This window comes from Camellia sinensis, chromosome 3, assembly GCF_055761805.1.
Source record: "Camellia sinensis isolate YWXY chromosome 3, ASM5576180v1, whole genome shotgun sequence".
NCBI lineage: Eukaryota > Viridiplantae > Streptophyta > Magnoliopsida > Ericales > Theaceae > Camellia > Camellia sinensis.
The window spans coordinates 196,534,070-196,554,213 of NC_138963.1; positions in this window are offsets into that span (position 1 = coordinate 196,534,070).

Genomic DNA, 20,144 nt, shown 5'->3' on the forward strand with positions numbered 1-20,144 from the left:
CAAGAGACTAATGACAATCAAACACAAGAGACTAGTAATAGTCTCGACCAACAGGATTTAACTAATGATGAACCAAGACGAAGTAAGAAAGCGAGAACATCAAAATCCTTTGGTCCAGATTTTCTGACATACTTGTTAGAAAATGAACCTCAAAGCTTTAAGGCAGCAATGACAGGTCCTGAAGCACCTTTGTGGAAAGAGGCTGTTAATAATGAAATTGAATCCATTTTGCAAAATCATACTTGGAAATTGGTGGATCTTCCACCAAGTTCTAAACCTCTTGGATATAAATGGATATTCAAGAGAAAAATGAAAGCAGATGGTTCAATTGACAAGTATAAAGCAAGACTTGTTGTTAAAGGTTACAGACAAAAGGAAGGTCTGGACTATTTTGACACATATTCCCCTGTGACAAGAATAACATCCATTCGCATGCTTATTTCTATAGCAGCGTTGTTTAATTTAGAAATACATCAAATGGATGTTAAGACAGCTTTCTTAAATGGTGATCTAAATGAAGAGATCTATATGGAACAACCTGAAGGGTTTGTAGTATCAGGGCAAGAAAAGAAAGTTTGTCGACTTGTAAAATCCCTTTATGGATTAAAACAAGCACCTAAGCAATGGCATGAAAAATTTGATCATGCAATGCTTACTAATGGGTTTAAGATAAACGAATGTGACAAATGCGTCTATGTTAAAAATACTGACCAAGGATATGTCATAGTTTGTCTTTATGTGGATGACATGCTTATCATTGGAAGCAGTCAAAACATGATCAAATCAACTAAGCAGATGCTTTACAAAAGATTTGATATGAAAGATATGGGGGTCGCAGTTGTTATATTAGGAATGAAAATTACTAAAACATCTGACGGATATGCATTATCTCAATCTCATTATATTGGGAAAATTCTTGATAAATTTATTAAGGATGATTTGAATTTAGCTAGAACACCTGTAGACATCAGTCTTTATTTATCGAAAAATAAAGGTGATGCAGTGTCTCAGTTAAAATACTCCCAAATCATTGGAAGCCTAATGTACCTAATGAATTGTACTCGTCCTGATATAGCTCATGCTATCAGTAAATTGAGTAGGTACACTAGTAATCCTGGAGAAGACCATTGGAAAGCGATCATTCGGGTTCTTAGATATCTAAGATTCACCCGTGATCTTGGTTTGAACTTTACTTGATATCCAGCAGTACTTGAAGGTTATTGTGATGCAAATTGGATATCGGATACTAAAGATTCAAAATCCACAAGTGGATATGTCTTTACTCTAGGAGGCGCTGCTGTTTCTTGGAAATCCACGAAACAAACTTGCATCGCACGATCCACAATGGAATCTGAGTTCATTGCTTTAGACAAAGCAGGTGAAGAAGCAGAATGGCTTCGTCACTTCTTAGAAGACATTCCATGTGGCCAAAACCTGTGCCAGCTATTTGCATTCATTGTGATAGTCAATCTGCAATAGGCAGGGCACAAAATCACATGTATAACGGTAAGTCACGACATATTCGTCGTCGACATAATACCGTAAGGCAATTGTTGTCAAATGGAATAATCTTAATAGATTATATAAAATCTAAAGAGAATATTACGGATCCGTTAACAAAAGGTTTGACAAAAGAGCTAGTGTATAGTTCATCGAAGGGGATGGTGTTAGGACCCTTTGTTGTCAAATCCATGGATCAAAACCAAGGTTGTTCAGGTTTCAGTTTTCCAGTTGTTCAAATTTTGGTCTCCCCGCTCGAGCGGGGAAAGTTACGCTCGAGCGGGTATTGGCAGCTCTCAGCATCTCTGCAGTCGCCTGACAAAGTACTGGATGGTGTGATTCGACGCTCGAGCGTGGAAACTGCCGCTCGAGCGTGGAGCCTGTATGAAATCACAGAAGTTGAAGTCTCCGCTCAAGCGGGAAGACCGACGCTCGAGCGGACCGCGCGATCCCAGATTTTATAAATTCGCTGATTGGGTCTGTTTTAGATTTATTTTTCTAGATCTTATTCAAGGGTTCTAGGGTTTTGTTCAGAGGTTTTATTCTGGGTTGTTTGGTGAGTTTTTTCCTTGATATTTTGAGAAGAGTTCTTCACTCATGATCTAAAATACATACATCAAGGAGTTGGTGACTTTGATTTCAAGATAGAGAGTTCTTCGGTGGATTCCGAAGATTAAAGCGCAGAATCCAAAAGGCGTTTGATTCTACGCAGTCGTTAATTCGACAAGAGAAGTTGTGGTGTGGAATCGACTTCAGGATCAATTCCGTGACGAAGGCGTGGTGAAAGAGTTACAGAAGATTCAGAGACAAATTGACTGGGTTGGGTAATTTGTTTGGTATCTTTGTAATCTTTTTGTTCTTCAGTAGTGGATTGATAGTGGCGGTTCGCCCGTGGTTTTTGATTACAATTGAAGGCTCTTCAATTGTGGTTTTTTCCACGTAAAAAATTCGTTTGTGTCTATTTATTGTTTATTCTCAAAAACAAACAAACTAAAATCACTCTCGTAAGTGTTTGATGATTTTAGGTTGAGTGTTTTGTTTTATTGGGATTTGGAATAAGTTAATCTTGATCTAATCACAAATCACGTAGGATTTTCAATTGGTATCAGAGCGGGTCACTCTTTGTTTTTTTTTCAAAACTATAGGAGTGTGATTTTGTGTGATTAGTATCATGGATTCTATTCGTGAAGGTAGCTCCACTCATAGACCCCCATTACTTGACGGTACAAACTATTCTTATTGGAAAGCTCGTATGAGAGCATTTTTAAAATCCATCGATGAGAAAGTTTGGCACTCCGTAATCTTTGGGTGGAATGAACCTACAATCACCGTTGATGGGATTGATATTCCTAAACCCCTTGATAAATGGGACACAATCGATTACCAGAATTCGAGTTGGAACAGCAAAGCTCTCAACTCCCTCTTCTGCTCTGTCACACCTGAAGAATTCCGTCGAATTTGCACGTGTGAAATAGCAAAAGAGGCGTGGGATATTCTTGAAACGATTCACGAAGGTACCACCTCTGTTAAAAGGGCAAAACTTCAACGTCTCACGTCCGCCTTTGAAACCCTTTTTATGCGCGACGATGAGACGTTCGATGAATTTTATGCAAAACTCAGTGATATCGTGAATTCCTGTTTCACTCTCGGTGAAAAAATCCCGGAAGCAAAAGTTGTTGGAAAAATTTTGAGGTCCCTTCCCGAGAGGTTCCAACCAAAGGTGACAGCCATTGAGGAGGCTCAGAATGTTGATACCCTCAAGCTCGATCAATTGGTTGGAAATTTGCAGACTTATGAAGCCCACCAAATTTCTAAGAAAAAACAAAAAGAAAATATGGCTTTCACGAGTACCCATGAGACTGCAAAACCTCCGGAGACTGAATTTGATTTAGAGTCTGAGATGACGGCTATGCTTACAAAACAGTTTAAAAAATTTTTGAAAAAGAAGCCGAATTTCAGAGCCCCTATTTCAAAAGATAAGAGTAATGACAAACCCAAAACTGTTCCACCAAAATTTGCTCAAACTACTGAAAAAAAGATTGTAAGGGGACCAGGGGTCAAGTGTTATGAGTGTCAAGGGTTTGGTCACATTGCCCTTGAATGCCCTTCGAAAAAGAATCGAAAGAAAGTCTACACTGTAACTTGGGATGATGAAAGCGGGTCGGAGCAAGAACCCGAAGAACCTGAATCTGGAGAAGACGGGGACAGTGCTTTTATGGCTTTTTGGTCCACTTTCACTCAAATTCTTCCAAAGCCAGCGGAGTTAGCCCGTGGTCAGAACCTGCATCATGCTCCTACTTTTGATGGGAGTAACTACCTGTTTTGGAAAATCAGAATGAGGGCTTTTCTGAGAGCCTTTGATCCAGAAGGCTGGCAGGCCATTGAAGAAGATACAGAAAGTGTTGACAGTCCGAGCAATCTGAGAGCCCTTAGCACTATTCGTAGAGTAATTTCTGCTGAAGAACAGCAACGGGTTGTTCGTTGCACAAAGGCTAAAGAGGCATGGGAAATTTTGAGCCAATTCCATGAAAGAGGAAACTCATATTCACCACCATCCAGCGACTTTTCAGCCTTAGTTGCAAGATTGGAGGAGGCAAAGGAGAATGAAGAGCAAAAAGAGGATGATGAAACATCTGATGACAATGATGAGATCAATGGCGATGAACTACAACAAGCTTACGAAAAGCTATACGAGGAATCTCTGAATTTATCCAAAACCAACGACAAACTCTCTCTCAAGCTCAAAACATGTGAGAGTGAGAATGTCAGGCTGAAAGGAGAACTTGTAGCAGCAAAGCAGAATATCGTCAAGATCTCGAGTGACAGGCAAGACTTATGTGGAAAACTGCTATCTTGTGAAACTGAAAGGAATGAACTTCTGAAGGTGTATTCCACATATGAAGAAAAGCTTGAAAGTCTTGAGCTGTCACAAGCCAAATTGGAAGAGATAGTATGTCAAAAAGATGAAGAACTCCGTGTTGCTAGAGCCACTATTGCCATGTGGAACAAAGGCTCCAAATCTTTAGAAGACATTCTCGGATCTCAACAAATGGGTTGCGACAAAAGCGGGTTAGGCTATGGTGCTACAACTCACAAGGGACTGGCCTCTACTTCACATGACAAGAAGACTCAAGCAAAGGGAAAATTGAAGATAGGCCAGGCTGATCTCTCTCTTCATCTACCTAAAGCTGGTAAGATCAACAAAAAGGAGGTAAAACCTGTTTTTATTTGTCATCACTGTGGTAGGTATGGCCACATTCGTCCTTATTGCTATGAACTGTTTGGTAAGGTGTCTCAAAAGGGTAGAAATTCTAATACTTTTTGGGTTAGGAGACAACCTTACATGTCTAGGCAGAACACCAAGACTAAAAAGATTTGGATTAGAAAAGAGGATTTGACTTGTTTTGTTGTTCACACTGCTCTAAAAGCACGTGACTCACACATGTGGTATCTTGATAGTGGGTGCTCTCGTCATATGTCCGGTAACAAATCCTACTTCACCTCTCTTGAAAAATATGAAGGAGGAATTGTCACCTTTGGAGATGGCGGCACTTCTAGAGTCATTGGTAAGGGCTCTATAAGTGTTGCTGGTCTCCCCAAGCTAGATAATGCCTTACTTGTTGATGGCCTTAAAGCTAATCTTTTGAGCATTAGTCAAATGTGTGATTCCCATCATGAAGTATTGTTTTCAAAAGATAAATGTGAAATTTTGGATAAAAAGGGAAATACCGTTCTACATGGGGTTCGCACATCTGATAACTGCTATGGGATTCTTACGACTAATGATCTTACTTGTCATTCTGCCACCATAAGTAACATTGATCTGTGGCATCAAAGATTAGGTCACATGAATTTCAAAGACCTAACTAAGATAGCCAACAAAGAGCTTGTGAGAGGAGTTCCTAAACTAGGTAAGAATTTGAGCCATGTGTGTGGCCCATGTCAGCTTGGCAAGCAAACCCGTGCTCCTCATAAAAAGGTGAACAGCTTTACAACCAAACGTCCTCTTGAATTGGTTCATATGGATTTAATGGGTCCTACTCGCACTGAAAGCATCGGAGGTAAAAGATACATTTTTTTAACTGTTGATGATTTTACTCGATTTTCTTGGGTAAATTTTTTGAAGGAAAAATCTGATACGTTTGATGCTTTCCAGGCCTTAGTCTTTAAAATCCAAAATGAACAAGGTGTTTCCATTGGGCGTATCATAAGAATCCGAACTGATCATGGTCGTGAGTTTGAAAACAGTTCGTTTTCGGATTTTTGTGATATGCATGGAATCAAGCATGAATTTTCTTCTCCTATTACTCCACAACAAAATGGAGTTGTTGAGAGGAAGAACAGGGTTGTTCAAGAAATGGCTAGGGTCATGCTCCTTAGTAAGAAACTTCCTCCTAAGTTTTGGGCTGAAGCCTTAAATACTGCTGTTTATGTCATAAATCGCGTGTATTTAAGGCCCGGCACTTTACAAACTCCATATGAATTGTGGAAGGGGTTGAAACCTAATGTAAAATACTTCAAAACTTTTGGGAGTAAGTGTTACATCTTCAAAGATAAAGAGCCTTTGGGCAAATTTGACTCCCGAAGTGATGAAGGTATTTTTCTAGGGTATTCAACCACTAGTAGGGCATTTAGAGTCTATAACCTGCGAACTTCATCTTTAATGGAATCTATCAATGTGGTTATAGATGACACAGGTGCACCTACTCCAGCAACAAATGAGGATGATAATGATGAGTCTCCAACCTTGAATACGGAATCACAAACTCAAGGAGAAGGTGCGGACCAATCACAAGAACTGGTTACAGAACCATCCTCACAGGTAAGGTCAAGTCCAAAGAGTGCTCCAAGGGACATCATTCCTGTTGCTCCTGTCACCGCAAGTCCTGAGCTTAAACCATCAGCTAGGGTGAAACTGAATCATCCAGCTCAACAGGTGATTGGAAATGTCTCGAATCGAATGAAAACCCGAAGACAGATTCGGGATGAGGTATCACATATGTGTTATGTTTCTTTAATTGAACCTAAGAATTTTAAAGAGGCCTTGCTAGATGATAGTTGGGTCAATGCTATGCATGAAGAGTTAGGTCAATTTGAACGTAACAAAGTATGGACTCTAGTTCCTAGACCTAGAGACATGAATGTGATAGGTACCAAGTGGATCTTTAAAAATAAATCTGATGAGAATGGTACAGTTGTTAGGAACAAAGCTAGGTTGGTTGCTCAAGGCTACACACAAGTAGAGGGTGTTGACTATGATGAGACGTTTGCCCCAGTTGCACGTCTCGAATCTATTCGTATTTTACTAAGTGTTGCATGTTTTCTTGGCTTTAAATTGTTTCAAATGGATGTGAAAAGTGCTTTTCTGAATGGGTACTTGAAAGAAGAGGCATATGTTGAGCAACCAAAAGGGTTTGAGGACCCTAAATGTCCTAATCATGTCTACAAGTTAGACAAGGCTTTGTATGGATTGAAACAAGCCCCTCGTGCTTGGTATGATAGACTCACTACATTTCTTCTTGATAATGATTTTCAAAGGGGTAGTGTGGATAAGACTTTATTTGTGAAACATACTAAGTCTCATATTCTTGTTGCTCAGATTTATGTTGATGATATTGTGTTTGGATCCACTGCGGAACATCTTGTGAAATATTTTTCGGATTGCATGACACATGAGTTTGAGATGAGCATGATGGGAGAGTTGTCTTATTTTTTGGGTCTTCAAATTAAACAGTCTCTTTCAGGTATATTTGTGTCTCAGTCTAAGTATGCGAAAAATCTTGTGTCTAAGTTTGGTCTTGAGTCTGCCAAACATGCCCGCACTCCCATGAGCACCAGTCTTCACCTCTCCAAAGATTCCTCTGGTATTGATGTTGATCCTACCCTTTATAGGAGTATGATAGGGAGTCTTTTGTACCTCACAGCCAGTCGTCCTGATATTGCCTTCAGTGTAGGTGTTTGTGCCCGTTACCAAGCTAGTCCTAAAGAGTCTCATCTTCTTGCTGTCAAACGCATCATTAAATATGTCAATGGGACTTTGGGGTATGGGGTTTGGTTCTCTACTGATACTACAGCTGAGATTACTGGTTTTTCTGATGCCGACTGGGCAGGGTGTGCGGATGATAGGAAAAGTACATCTGGGGGGTGTTTTTACCTTGGGAATAATCTGGTTTCCTGGCATAGTAAAAAGCAAAATGCCATCTCTCTTTCGACTGCTGAGGCTGAGTACATTGCTGCAGGGAGTTGTTGTGCCCAAATGCTGTGGATGAAGCAAATGCTTCATGATTATGGGATAGAACAGAACACTCTTACTCTTTTCTGTGATAACACAAGTGCCATAAACATTTCTAAAAATCCTGTCCAACACTCTCGCACCAAACACATTGACATTCGTCATCATTTTATTCGAGAGTTAGTGGAAGAGGGCCTTGTTGTTATTGAACATATTTCCACTGAGCATCAAAAAGCTGATATTTTTACAAAACCCCTTGATCTTCTTCGGTTTGAGTTCCTTAGAAAGACCTTGGGTGTCATGCTCGATCACTAGAGTGTTACTTGTTACTTGAGTAGGTGTAAGTGTTTTGCCTTATGTATGCTTGGATGTCATAATCTCATTGTCATTGATATCTGCTGTACTTGCATCCAACTTTTATGTACACTACTCATGCTGCTTACAAGATTTCATTGTTCATTGGTCATAGCTCATTTTGAATGCCCATGCTCATTAACCTCATGATCTCATTCTGTACACATCCTTGAGATTAATTGTTGCAGGGGTTTCCGCCCATGTGATCAAAGTTCTCTATGGACCACTAACAGTGTTTCTTGTACTTTTACAGCGGAATTGACCAATACTAGCATATCATGGGTGATGTTGAGTCTCTTAACCATCTACCATCTGTTTTCACTTCCATGGTTTCTCCCTCAATTCCTTGAAGTCCGGGCATTAGGAAAAGGCTACCTCAGAGGCACCAACCAGGCCATCCTTTATAATTTCATTCTTCTCTGGTTTGGTTTCCATACTCTTGAGAGTGAAAGCCACCAGTGAGTGCTCATAAGAAAGAAAATGTTAAAAATAATAAAAAAAAAAAAAGAACTCATTGATTGAGGGGGAGCCTCCGCTTTTACTCAACAAATACCCCGTGATTCCTAGTGGTTTGACTTTTCTCTGTATTGTTGAGTTACTCTTGATGGAGGTCCAGCCATCCGATCACTACTAGGATTAACTCTAGCTCAGTGACCTCTCATGGATTGCACACACACACTTTCTTTTGTGAGCTCTCATGTTGGATTTTGGGTTGTACATTCTCATGTTGCTTATGATCATTGAATATCTTTTATCTGCTTTGCTCATGATGTTAAGTGTCATTTTGTTTTAACAACTGCAAGTTTCCAGACTTCATGAATTGCGGATTATCTCATCTTAGTATTCCATTTTGGCTGAATGTGCTCATCTACTTTTGTTTCGAGTCTCACCTCTTGTTATTGAGTATTTTGTTTTTATAAAAAACAAAAAAAAAACAAAAAAAAACAAAACAAAACAAAAACAAGTTTTTTTCCCGCTCAAGCGGAACTTGGTACGCTCGAGCGTAGTTTTGAGCCTTGCAGTACTTTGCTCTCTGTCTTACAGTTCTGAGAGGGGTGATTTGGGGCTCGAGCGTATGTCTTCACGCTCGAGCTGGTCTCTGCGTGTTTTGTCTCACGCTCGAGCGTTCAATGTAAAGCTCGAGCGGACTGGTTTTGTATAAATTTCCCTCCTTCGTCCTTTCAGTTCATTCTTTCCACAGTGCTCTCTCTCTCCTAGGTTTTTTCTTGTGCTTCCCATCCTCTGCTCTTCCGTGGTGATCTCTTGGCGTTTTCGTGTGGTTCTCCATCTCAGGTTTGTCTTTTCTCCCTTACTTATGTCGGATCTCTGTTCTTTGATATTCGTCTCTGTTTTTTTTTTTTTGTTTTACCGTATATAGATGGGTTTGTTTATGTGTTTGTTCTTCTTGTTACCGGCCTTTCATTATTGCTTATGATTAGTTCATCATGCTGTACTGTCCATATCTTGCATCTAGGGTTAGATTTTTGGGGGCTTTGCTAGTTTTTGATGAGTTTTGAAATTGGGGATTTTTAGTCTTCTTTTATTATCTTGTGTTCTTTTATTTTATTTTATTTTGCATAAGTCTTCACCATGATGCATACATTTTTAGTTTCTTTTACTGTCTCATGTTGCTATATCATTGTGTTACTAATGTTTCTGTTGTTTTTCTTGTACTTGTTGGTTCTTGGTTATCTTGGGTTGGGGTGTGTTTGTCCTGTTTAGTCATGTCCACCTTCAAAAGACGTAAGTCTACTGCCTCTCGTCCTACATATAACACTGACCGCTTTCCGTCAGCTGAAAAAGCCAAGTTATACCGCGAGTCCTACTCCTCCCGCTCCATCCACCTTGAACGTAATGTTCACACCTCCACCTTTGAGTCCATTTCTATCCGATCTTTCTTTGATTCTTTGGGTGGGGATCATGTACTTTTGTTCTCTGGGTCACAAAATCTTACTTGGGTTCAGGAATTTTATTGCAATATGGAGGGTCTTAATGACATTGGAACATCTTTTAAGACCTGGGTTCGGTCCAAGGAAATCACTGTTACCACTGACCTTATCCGCGAGATTTTAGGGATTCGTGAGAGATTTCCTATTTTTTACCCTTTTCCAGTGCGCCCTACATGTGATTTTGATGAGGTTGCTCAGTTTCTTTGTGGTTGTCCTCGCTCTTGGCCTTCCGATTCCTTGATCAAACAGCATGAACTCCTTCCCCAATTTAGGTTACTCAACCTAATTGTGTGTGCCAATATCATAGTTACCACTCACTGTTCTGAGATTAACCAGGATCAAGGCTTTGTTCTTCAGTGTATAGCCCACAACCGTCCCATCGCTCTTGCTACTCTTATCATTCAAAAGATGTTTGCTCCTTTTGAGCGCAGCAATCTTGGCTTACCCTATGGCTGTCTCATTAACCGACTTTTAGCCAAGTTGAAGGTCCCTGCTTTTGATGAGGACGATTTTGCTTCTCCTTCCCGTCCGTTTACCAAAAAGACAGTCTCCCAGAGTCAGTCTCACATTAGGGGGGTTTCTTCTGGTTCAGGTCGATCTGGTGCAGGTCCCAGTACTGCTGCGGCCATGGCAGAGGAGGCCGAGTATGATGCTGCTGTTGGTGGAGATCTTGGTGAGGGGGAGCAGCACCCGCCAGTTCGTACAGTTCGTGGTCAGCTTCAGTTCCTCGAGCGCTCTGTTGGTTCCCGATTTGACCATCTTGAGGCGCGGATGGATATCTTTGAGGCCAGACTCACCGATCTTGAGACCACTACCGATGCTCGTTTCAGTGCCTTGGAGGCTTCTTCCCAGCGGATTGAGGATTCTGTGGCACAATCTTCATCCCAGTTGGCTCAGATCTTGTCCTTGCTACAGATGTCGTCTCCTCCTCTGGCTTCGTGATCTTTGCTCTGTGGTATTTTGTTCTGTTTCTCTTTCTTTTGTTCCCTCTCGGACAAAAAGGGGGAGTGATGTTTTTGGGTACTACTGCTGTTTTGGATGTTTTTGGTACTGCTGTTTTGGATACTTTTGGGTACTGCTGTTTTGGATGATTTTGTTTTTGGTACAGTCGATGTTGAAACAAGATTGTTATTCACAAGCATGGATTTGGATCGTCGGTGGTGATGTTTTTGTTGGAGTTATGTTGAAACCAACATTGTTTTTAGTTTGAAACAAACATTGTTTTTAGTTATGTTGACACCAACATTGTTTTTAGACTAGGTTGTGAACATTGTTTGAATTCTTTTGTGATTTTGTTAGGATACCTGTTTTAGAATGGTTTTGTCCGGGATTTGACAAAGGGGGAGATTGTTAGGACCCTTTGTTGTCAAATCCATGGATCAAAACCAAGGTTGTTCAGGTTTCAGTTTTCCAGTTGTTCAAATTTTGGTCTCCCCGCTCGAGCGGGGAAAGTTACGCTCGAGCGGGTATTGGCAGCTCTCAGCATCTCTGCAGTCGACTGACAAAGTACTAGATGGTGTGATTCGACGCTCGAGTGTGGAAACTGCCGCTCGAGCGTGGAGCCTGTATGAAATCACAGAAGTTGAAGTCTCCGCTCGAGCGGGAAGACCGACGCTCGAGCGGACCGCGCGATCCCAGATTTTATAAATTCGCTGATTGGGTCTGTTTTAGATTTACTTTTCTAGATCTTATTCAAGGGTTCTAGGGTTTTGTTCAGAGGTTTTATTCTGGGTTGTTTGGTGAGTTTTTTCCTTGATATTTTGAGAAGAGTTCTTCACTCATGATCTAAAATACATACATCAAGGAGTTGGTGACTTTGATTTCAAGAGAGAGAGTTCTTCGGTGGATTCCGAAGATTAAAGCGCAGAATCCAAAAGGCGTTTGATTCTACGCAGTCGTTAATTCGACAAGAGAAGTTGTGGTGTGGAATCAACTTCAGGATCAATTCCGTGACGAAGGCGTGGTGAAAGAGTTACAGAAGATTCAGAGACAAATTGACTGGGTTGGGTAATTTGTTTGGTATCTTTGTAATCTTTTTGTTCTTCAGTAGTGGATTGATAGTGGCGGTTCGCCCGTGGTTTTTGATTACAATTGAAGGCTCTTCAATTGTGGTTTTTTCCACGTAAAAAATTCGTTTGTGTCTATTTATTGTTTATTCTCAAAAACAAACAAACTAAAATCACTCTCGTAAGTGTTTGATGATTTTAGGTTGAGTGTTTTGTTTTATTGGGATTTGGAATAAGTTAATCTTGATCTAATCACAAATCACGTAGGATTTTCAGATGGGATTAAAGTCTATTACATAAGAGTCGTCATAATGGTAACCCTACTTATATGACTGGAGATCCCAAGAACTAAGTTCAAATGGACAACTAAGTTATGTATGGCTCACCAGAAATCACCAAGGGATTAAAAATTCCCTACCCATTCCTATGGTGAGAGTGATATCTGCAACATATGTTGTATGCAGGGGTATAAGGATAAGCTTTGCTTTTAATGATTACTTATATCTTGATTAAGGTATAAAATCAAGACGAGTATAAGGAGATACTCAAAATAAGAATCACCTATATGAGTGTTGAACTGGGGCCGGTTTTATGAGAATGAAAAGGCTAAATTCTCTAGAAACACTTATGAAAACCAGGCGCGTTCAAGGTTAAAATGAACATAACAGTGAGAACCACGATGTGTCAGAAGATATTTTGTGTGAAATCTATTGTCTTGGCTTACACAAATAGCTGAACAATTCAAGGCATCGCGTCCATTGGTTAGCCAGTAAGTCCGATAGGTTATCACTAGGGAAGGTTCAAGGCCGAAAACTACCTATCCTGATGCAAGATATTTTCGACTTATACTCTTTCGTTAAAGTCTGCATATTGTTGCATTTCCGTTGTCATCAAATTCCATTCATGTGGGGGATTGTTGGAAATGGTAGAAAAATTCTGAGTAAAATCAGAATTTTTTCTCAAGTTTGGTCTATTTTTTAGGTGGGCCCCGAGTGTCGATTTACTCGGGTCAAAGTGGTAATGCGTTCTATGCCGCGTTGTGATTCACGTGGTATATTTGGTTGCTCAAAACCATTACCGAGTGAATGGGAAATTGAAGCCAAAGTGTGCTCCATGGAAATGGAGTTTTGGTGGAAATTCCTTAAGGTTGTAAATTGGCTTGTCCCACATTGATTTGGTGGGAAGTTTTGAAAGGGTTTATAAGGCTTGGGTGAGATACTTAGGGTGTGCTCCAAGGGGTACCCAAGTGTTTTAGAGGGAAAGGTTATGGGCAAAATGGGCTAGACCCATTGGACCCAAAAATCACCACCTGGGCGCGGGTGCGTGGTGTGTGGTTGGGTTGGGCTTCTAATCTTTTTGGGCCAAAAATATTTGAATTTAATTTTATTTTTTGGTAAAATAAAATCCAGAATTCAAATTAAACTGATTTGGATTTTCTGTACATCCAAACAGGGCCCTTCCCGTTTTCAAACAGAAATAAACTAGTTTGGAATTAGTACACACCCAAACAGGGCCCTTCCCGTTTTTGCTATCTGTTTGAATTGTTAACAGATTCAAATCTGTTTGAATTCAAAACCAACAGGTATCATACCTGTTCAATTTAAAACCAAGAGTCACATTTACATCTATAAATAGGACCACCCTCATTTGATGTTATTCATTCAGAAATTTCGTATTTCACCTCTGCTTATTCTATTCTTCATCTTGCTGCATTTTATTTATGAAAGAAAGAGTGTAAACACTTAGTGTGTTCGTAAGGCAAACAATTTGTAGTGCTGCTATTGTTTGTGGTATGATCATTTCATCCTGGGAGATAGACGTCCAAATTCTGAAAGCACCGTGGAGAGGACGAATCTGTCTTAAGGACACAGTGTTAAACACTGGACTTGATCAGAAAAGTTATTCAAATAAATTAACCAAGTAAGTTGTTTAATTTTATTCTGTTTTTATTTGTTTATTTAATCAGATTTTATTTTTGTTTTTGTAACAAAATAAAATCTGTGGTTTTATTTATTTATTTATTATTTCGAGTTTGATTTTTGTAATCAAACAAATTCTCTCATTTTCTTTATTTCTTTTTATTCTAGTTGTTGTTTAATACACAACAAAATTTAACTTAATTAAATACAGTGAAGATTGTCCTACAGTTCTGTATTTTTACTTTTGTTCGGTAATCATATAATGTGATCATTTTAATACTCATCTCTATTGCAATTAGTGTTGGTTAAAGCTGCCTCAGATGTTGTTTATAAGAATTATTTGATTAAATTAGGTGATTGCTATGTCTATGACTATATGCATTGATTTTAATGGCTGATTATAAGGAACACTCAAGGTTCTTAATTTGAAAAAAGGGGGGGCAATTTTAGGTACATTTGATATGCTAGGTAACTTTATTACACATAAGCAAGTTTTTTCTTTTGTTATTTTCCCATTATTAAATGAATATTAGGTTCTCAAACAATGAAAAATATGATCTTTTGATTCTTAATGTTTGGTAGATTTATGTGTTTATGTTCGTGAAGAATGCTAAGAAGCAGGCTAATATATGGGAAAGGCACATATTGTAAACAGGCAATTGAAAAGCTGTAAAGTTTTGAAAAATTAAGTAAGCGAAGCTAAGTAATCGAATACAGACAGAGGCTGTATGTTTGTACTTTGTGATCGATGCCTATTTGGATAGTTACATCTTTTGGCTTCAGTCAACTTAATCCAACTGTTAAAATCTTCTCCTATGTCCACATTGTGCTGTGATTTCCACATCTCTTGTGTGTGTTCTTCTTTTTCTTCTTTATTTTTTTTTCAGGGTAAGTGGGGAGGGAGTCTATGTTGAAATCTTCTTTATTTTACTTTTTTTCAGTATCCTTCAGCTACTCAGTGGATGAAATATATCATTTGCAGACTCTTCACTGATTTGATCCTTTGTTGACTTCTATGGTAGTAACCTTCTCATCTAGATAGAAAATTAGTCAGCAAGCTTAAAAGACAATGGTAAAAAGACACAATTTCACCCTAAGGATGTAATACATAAAAAAATGCCAGTTTTTAATATATTGGCATCTTCAAATTAATCCAGCAGTAGATAAATCCCACTAAATGATTAAATTAACTGTGTCATTATACTACTCGAAACAATGAGAACTTCAACAGGAGTATGACATAGATAATATATGAAACTCAAATGAGGAAAATATAATTATTCAATTCTTAATCTAGGACAAGAATAGCCAAAATTAATAGAACCACACAAAACAAAAGAAAAACAAAGCCTTCGAACATATGACTAAATGTGGCGTCCTAGCCAAATAGTAACTTTGAGCAACTCTCAATGAAATCAGGCTTAACATATTCCACTCTAACTATACTTGGCACTAAACAATGACGCAAGTCCGGACAAAAATTACATTAATTCCGTCTTCTGAAGCAACTACAAGGAATGAGACAAGGCAATTGCAGGTTGTGACTGCAAAGAGGCCCCTAAAAATAAATGCAAGAACATGCCCTATACAGAGAAGCAGGCATATATGGAGACAGAGAGACAAACATTGCGTAGTTATTATTTGTATCTGTGGTCTCCAAGCGAAGTACCATCACCTCTCTAACACATTTCAGACAGCTGATGATGATCTCCTAAAAAGCTTTTGACTTTCAGGCATAAATGAACATCAATGTGATCCCCAACAAATACAAAGTTACTGAAACCGCCTTATCTTCCCAAGTTATAAGCCCTTGCAAGGTCAGATGGTTAGGAAAAAGGAATAGAACTCACACAAACATCTGCCAAGTATAATTCTTTGTAAATGTAATTTGAAAGAAGTGGAATGAAGACATTTTCAAGTTGTGACCGAAAAGCATTCAAAATTGAAAAGCATGCAATGCAGGTGCAGAAAATGTACGCAGCATAATAAAATAAAATAACTACATAACTTAGCAGGCCACATATTATTACATATCTCATGATGGTGATTGTTAGTATGTCATCCCCTAAACTATTGGTGGATGGCCCTATCCCAAACATAAGAAACAATTCCAATTTTTTTTTGCATAAATCAGCACTGATACCTATTCCTAGCTTATATTGCCAATTTCAATTATCCAGACTCAAAAACATGAATCTGCCATTTGATTTGAATTAAGTTTGTATCCTTATCTTTTCTACGCGTGTCCACTTTGACCCCTTATTGATCTTTTATCACATTCAGCTCATAGTTCCATGTAAAATAGAGATGCATTTCATCCAAATTGACTAGGCCTGACATCATGAAACTCCACAAACAAAACCAAAAAGATAATAGCTAGCAAGCTAGCAGAGGCAATGAAAAACATACATAATCAATCTGTAACAAAGTGAACAAAACCCAGTTTACAAACTGAAGATAGTAATAGCAAATCAATTTTTACCACTTGGAAGATAAATGCACATAATTAGGTCCAGTAAATCTTTTCAAAAACAATAAGTTACCAACTGTATGCCAACATAAGCTGTAATTTCTTCTAGATTTGATTGCCAACAAAATAGTGCTCATCAAGCCTTGTTATGGGAGTGAGATGATTAAAGAATCAGATCTGTATGCTGGGTTGGATTACGAGGTGGTCCAAGTCAACTTGTTTGATACCAACTCTTTTATCCGAGGACAACATGACAACTGTTCCAGGCTTCCAAGATTGTTTAATTTTGCTATTCTCTCTCTCTCTCTCTCTCTCTCTCTCTCTCTCTCTCTCTCTCTCTCTCTCTCTCTCATTATTATGGTTATTATGAATTTTTTTGGTGGAGTTGAAGGGAGGGAATGAAGTCGTTTATTCAAGTGATAAAATTGTGTTGGGAATGTCCATATGTAGTCAATTTTAGAATAAATGAATGACAAATAGATGATACAAGTATTGGAAGACAAATAGAAGTGCTTAGCACACTTGTTGATGTATCTAGCATGGTGAAATCCAGCTGTTCTTGTTTCATGAAGTATTAAATATGTTCCCCTTTCTTTGATTAGTTGATAAATCAGTAGCATGATTGGATCATACAAGCTGAAAGATTAGTTTGAGAGAGTGAGAGAAGCTAGAGAGCGAGAGAGAGACTCTGAAATGTTTCTCTATTTGTTATATTTACAAAGAGAATGAAGTCTCTCTTTATAGAGAGAAATATGGGCATTGGATACCAAAAAACCCACTACCACCGAAAGCATAAAGTAAAGCTATACAATTAACAATTACACCGAAACCATAAAGTAAAGCTATACAATTAATAATTATAAAGCTAAAGCTATTCTAATTAACAAATATATACTAACAGCCCCCTGCAAACTCAAGGAGGGAAAGCATCAACCAAGTTGAGTTTAGAAACAAGATCATTGAAGCGGCCAGGAGGATGAGCCTTAGTGAAGATATCAGCGGGTTGATCGACTGAAGCAATAGGAAGAAGATGAACAGTTCCACAGGTAACATGCTGGCGAATGAAATGACAATCAATCTCAATATGTTTGGTGCGATCATGAAAAACATCATTGTGAGCAATCTGAATGGCACTCTGATTGTCACAGTAGAGAGGGGTAGGAGCAGATGAAGAAACACCCATATCAGTAAGGAGCCAGCGAAGCCAGAAAAGTTCCTGAATAGTATCAGCAAGAGCTCGGTATTCAGCTTCGGTGCTAGAGCGGGCAGTGAGGGATTGTTTTTTGCTACGCCAAGCAATAAGAGAATCCCCTAAGAAGAAACAGAATCCCGTGGTGGAGCGTCGATCCGTAGGATCCCCAGCCCAATCAGCATCGGAAAAGGCACGTAGGTCAAGAGAGGAAGAAGCCGAGAAGTGAAGACCATGGAACATAGTGCCTTTGAGGTAGCGAAGGATGCGGAGTAGAGCAGTATAATGGGGAGTGCGAGGAGCCGACATGTACTGACTGACAATGTGAACAGCATAGGCAATGTCAGGACGAGTGACTGTGAGATAGACAAGACTGCCGACGAGCTGGCGATAAAGAGTAGCATCAGAGAGAAGAGTCCCATCGAGAGGAGTGAGACGAATCTGAGGATCAACCGGAGTAGAGGCAGTTTTGCAATCAGTAAGACCAGCACGAGCTAGAAGATCGGATGCATATTTGGCCTGGGACAAATAGGAACCAGTAGAATCATGAGAGACTTCAAGACCTAAGAAGTAGTTAAGAGTACCAAGGTCCTTCATCTCAAACTGTTGGTGGAGAAATTGTTTGAGGTGGAGAATACCAACTTTATCATCACCAGTGATAATCATATCATCCACATATAGAAGAAGAAGAGTAGTACCATGAGAAGTAGTCCGTATAAAAAGAGCAGAGTCATAGGAGCTAGAGGTGAATCCGAAGTCATGAATGGTAGAACTGAACTTAGCAAACCAAGCACGAGGCGCTTGCTTGAGACCATAGAGAGCACGCTGTAGTTTGCAAACCTGATGAGGTTGAAAAGTGGACCCAGGTGGAGGTTGCATGTAGACCTCCTCAAGAAGATGACCATTGAGGAAAGAATTTTTGACATCCATCTGAAAGAGCCCCCAGTGGTGAGCAGTAGCAACAGTAAGTAAACTGCGAACAGAGGTAAGCCGAGCAACAGGAGAGAATGTCTCCTCATAATCAATGCCATATTCTTGGTTGAAACCCTTGGCAACAAGACGAGCTTTGTAGCGTTCAATAGAGCCATCAGAATGTGTTTTGATTTTGTAAACCCATTTGCAGCCAATCGCAGTCTTGCCAGGAGGAAGATCAACAAGATCCCAAGTATGAGCTTTGTCCAAGGCATGGAGTTCATCAGTCATAGCTTGCTGCCAAAGAGGATTAGTACAAGCCTCATGATAGGAGGTAGGTTCATAAGTAGAGAAGGCAGCAGATCCAACAATATAATCACGAAGATGGATAGGAGGTTGAGTTACCCGGCGTGGTCGACCCGTAGGAGGATCGGTGGGAGGAAGAGCCGGTGGAGAAGGAGGTGTGGCAACAAGAGGTAGACCTTCAGGTAGAGCAGGCTGGACAGGATCAGGGGTGAGCAAGGGCGTCTCGATGGAGGAGGAACCTGTATCAAAATCAGCAGAGAAAAGATCGATGGAAGGATTAGTAAACAGTGCAGTAGTGGAAAGTCCGAGTAAGTGAAAGGAGGATAACGAGGAAAACATTTGGTGTTCCCAGAAAACGACATGGCGGGAGATACGAAGACGTTTAGAGAGAGGATCCCAATAGCGAAAGCCTTTATGTTCAATGCCATACCCAAGAAAGCAACAAAGACGAGAGCGAGGTTCAAGCTTGGTGTGTTCATGGGATTGAAGTAGAACAAAACAGGCAGAGCCAAAAACTCGGAGATTGGCGTAAGGAGGGGGAGTGCCATGCAGACGTTCAAAGGGAGTTTGATTATGGATGACAGGGGTAGGAGCACAGTTGATAGTGTAAACAGTAGTGAGGGCAGCTTCTCCCCAAAAGTTTTCAGGGCAGGAAGAAGAGAGAAGGAGAGCGCGAGTAGTGTCAAGAATATGCCTATGTTTCCGTTCAGCGCGGCCATTTTGCTGGGACGTGCCAGCACAAGAACGATGAGGCAGTGTACCATGATGCTGAAGAAATGAAAGGAAATCTGAATCCCGATATTCCATAGCATTGTCAGAGCGAAAAATTTTGATGGCTTTGGAGAATTGGGTGTGAACCATTTGTGCAAATCGATAATAAATGTGTTTAAGTTCAGACCTATTTTTCATGAGTAAAAGCCAAGTAAACCGGGAAAAATCATCAATAAAAACAACAAAATAGCGGGATCCCCCCATAGTAGTAGTAGGGGAGGGCCCCCAAATATCCGAATGTATAAGATCAAAAGGGGCAAGAGAAACAGAAGTACTCTTATTAAATGATAAAGCAGGTTGTTTGGCAAGTTGACAGGGTATACAATCGAAATTATCGGGAATTACATGATCCAACTGTCCACTAGAAACCAAAGACCTTAAGCGAGTAACAGAAATATGCCCTAAGCGACAATGCCAAAGATGAAAGGGAGATAATGAGGAAGTAGATGTAGGAACAGCAATCTGAGGAGAGGCAGGAACATGAAGGTGAATGAGTTCATAGAGACGTCCACGCTTACGGCCGATCCCAATAGTCT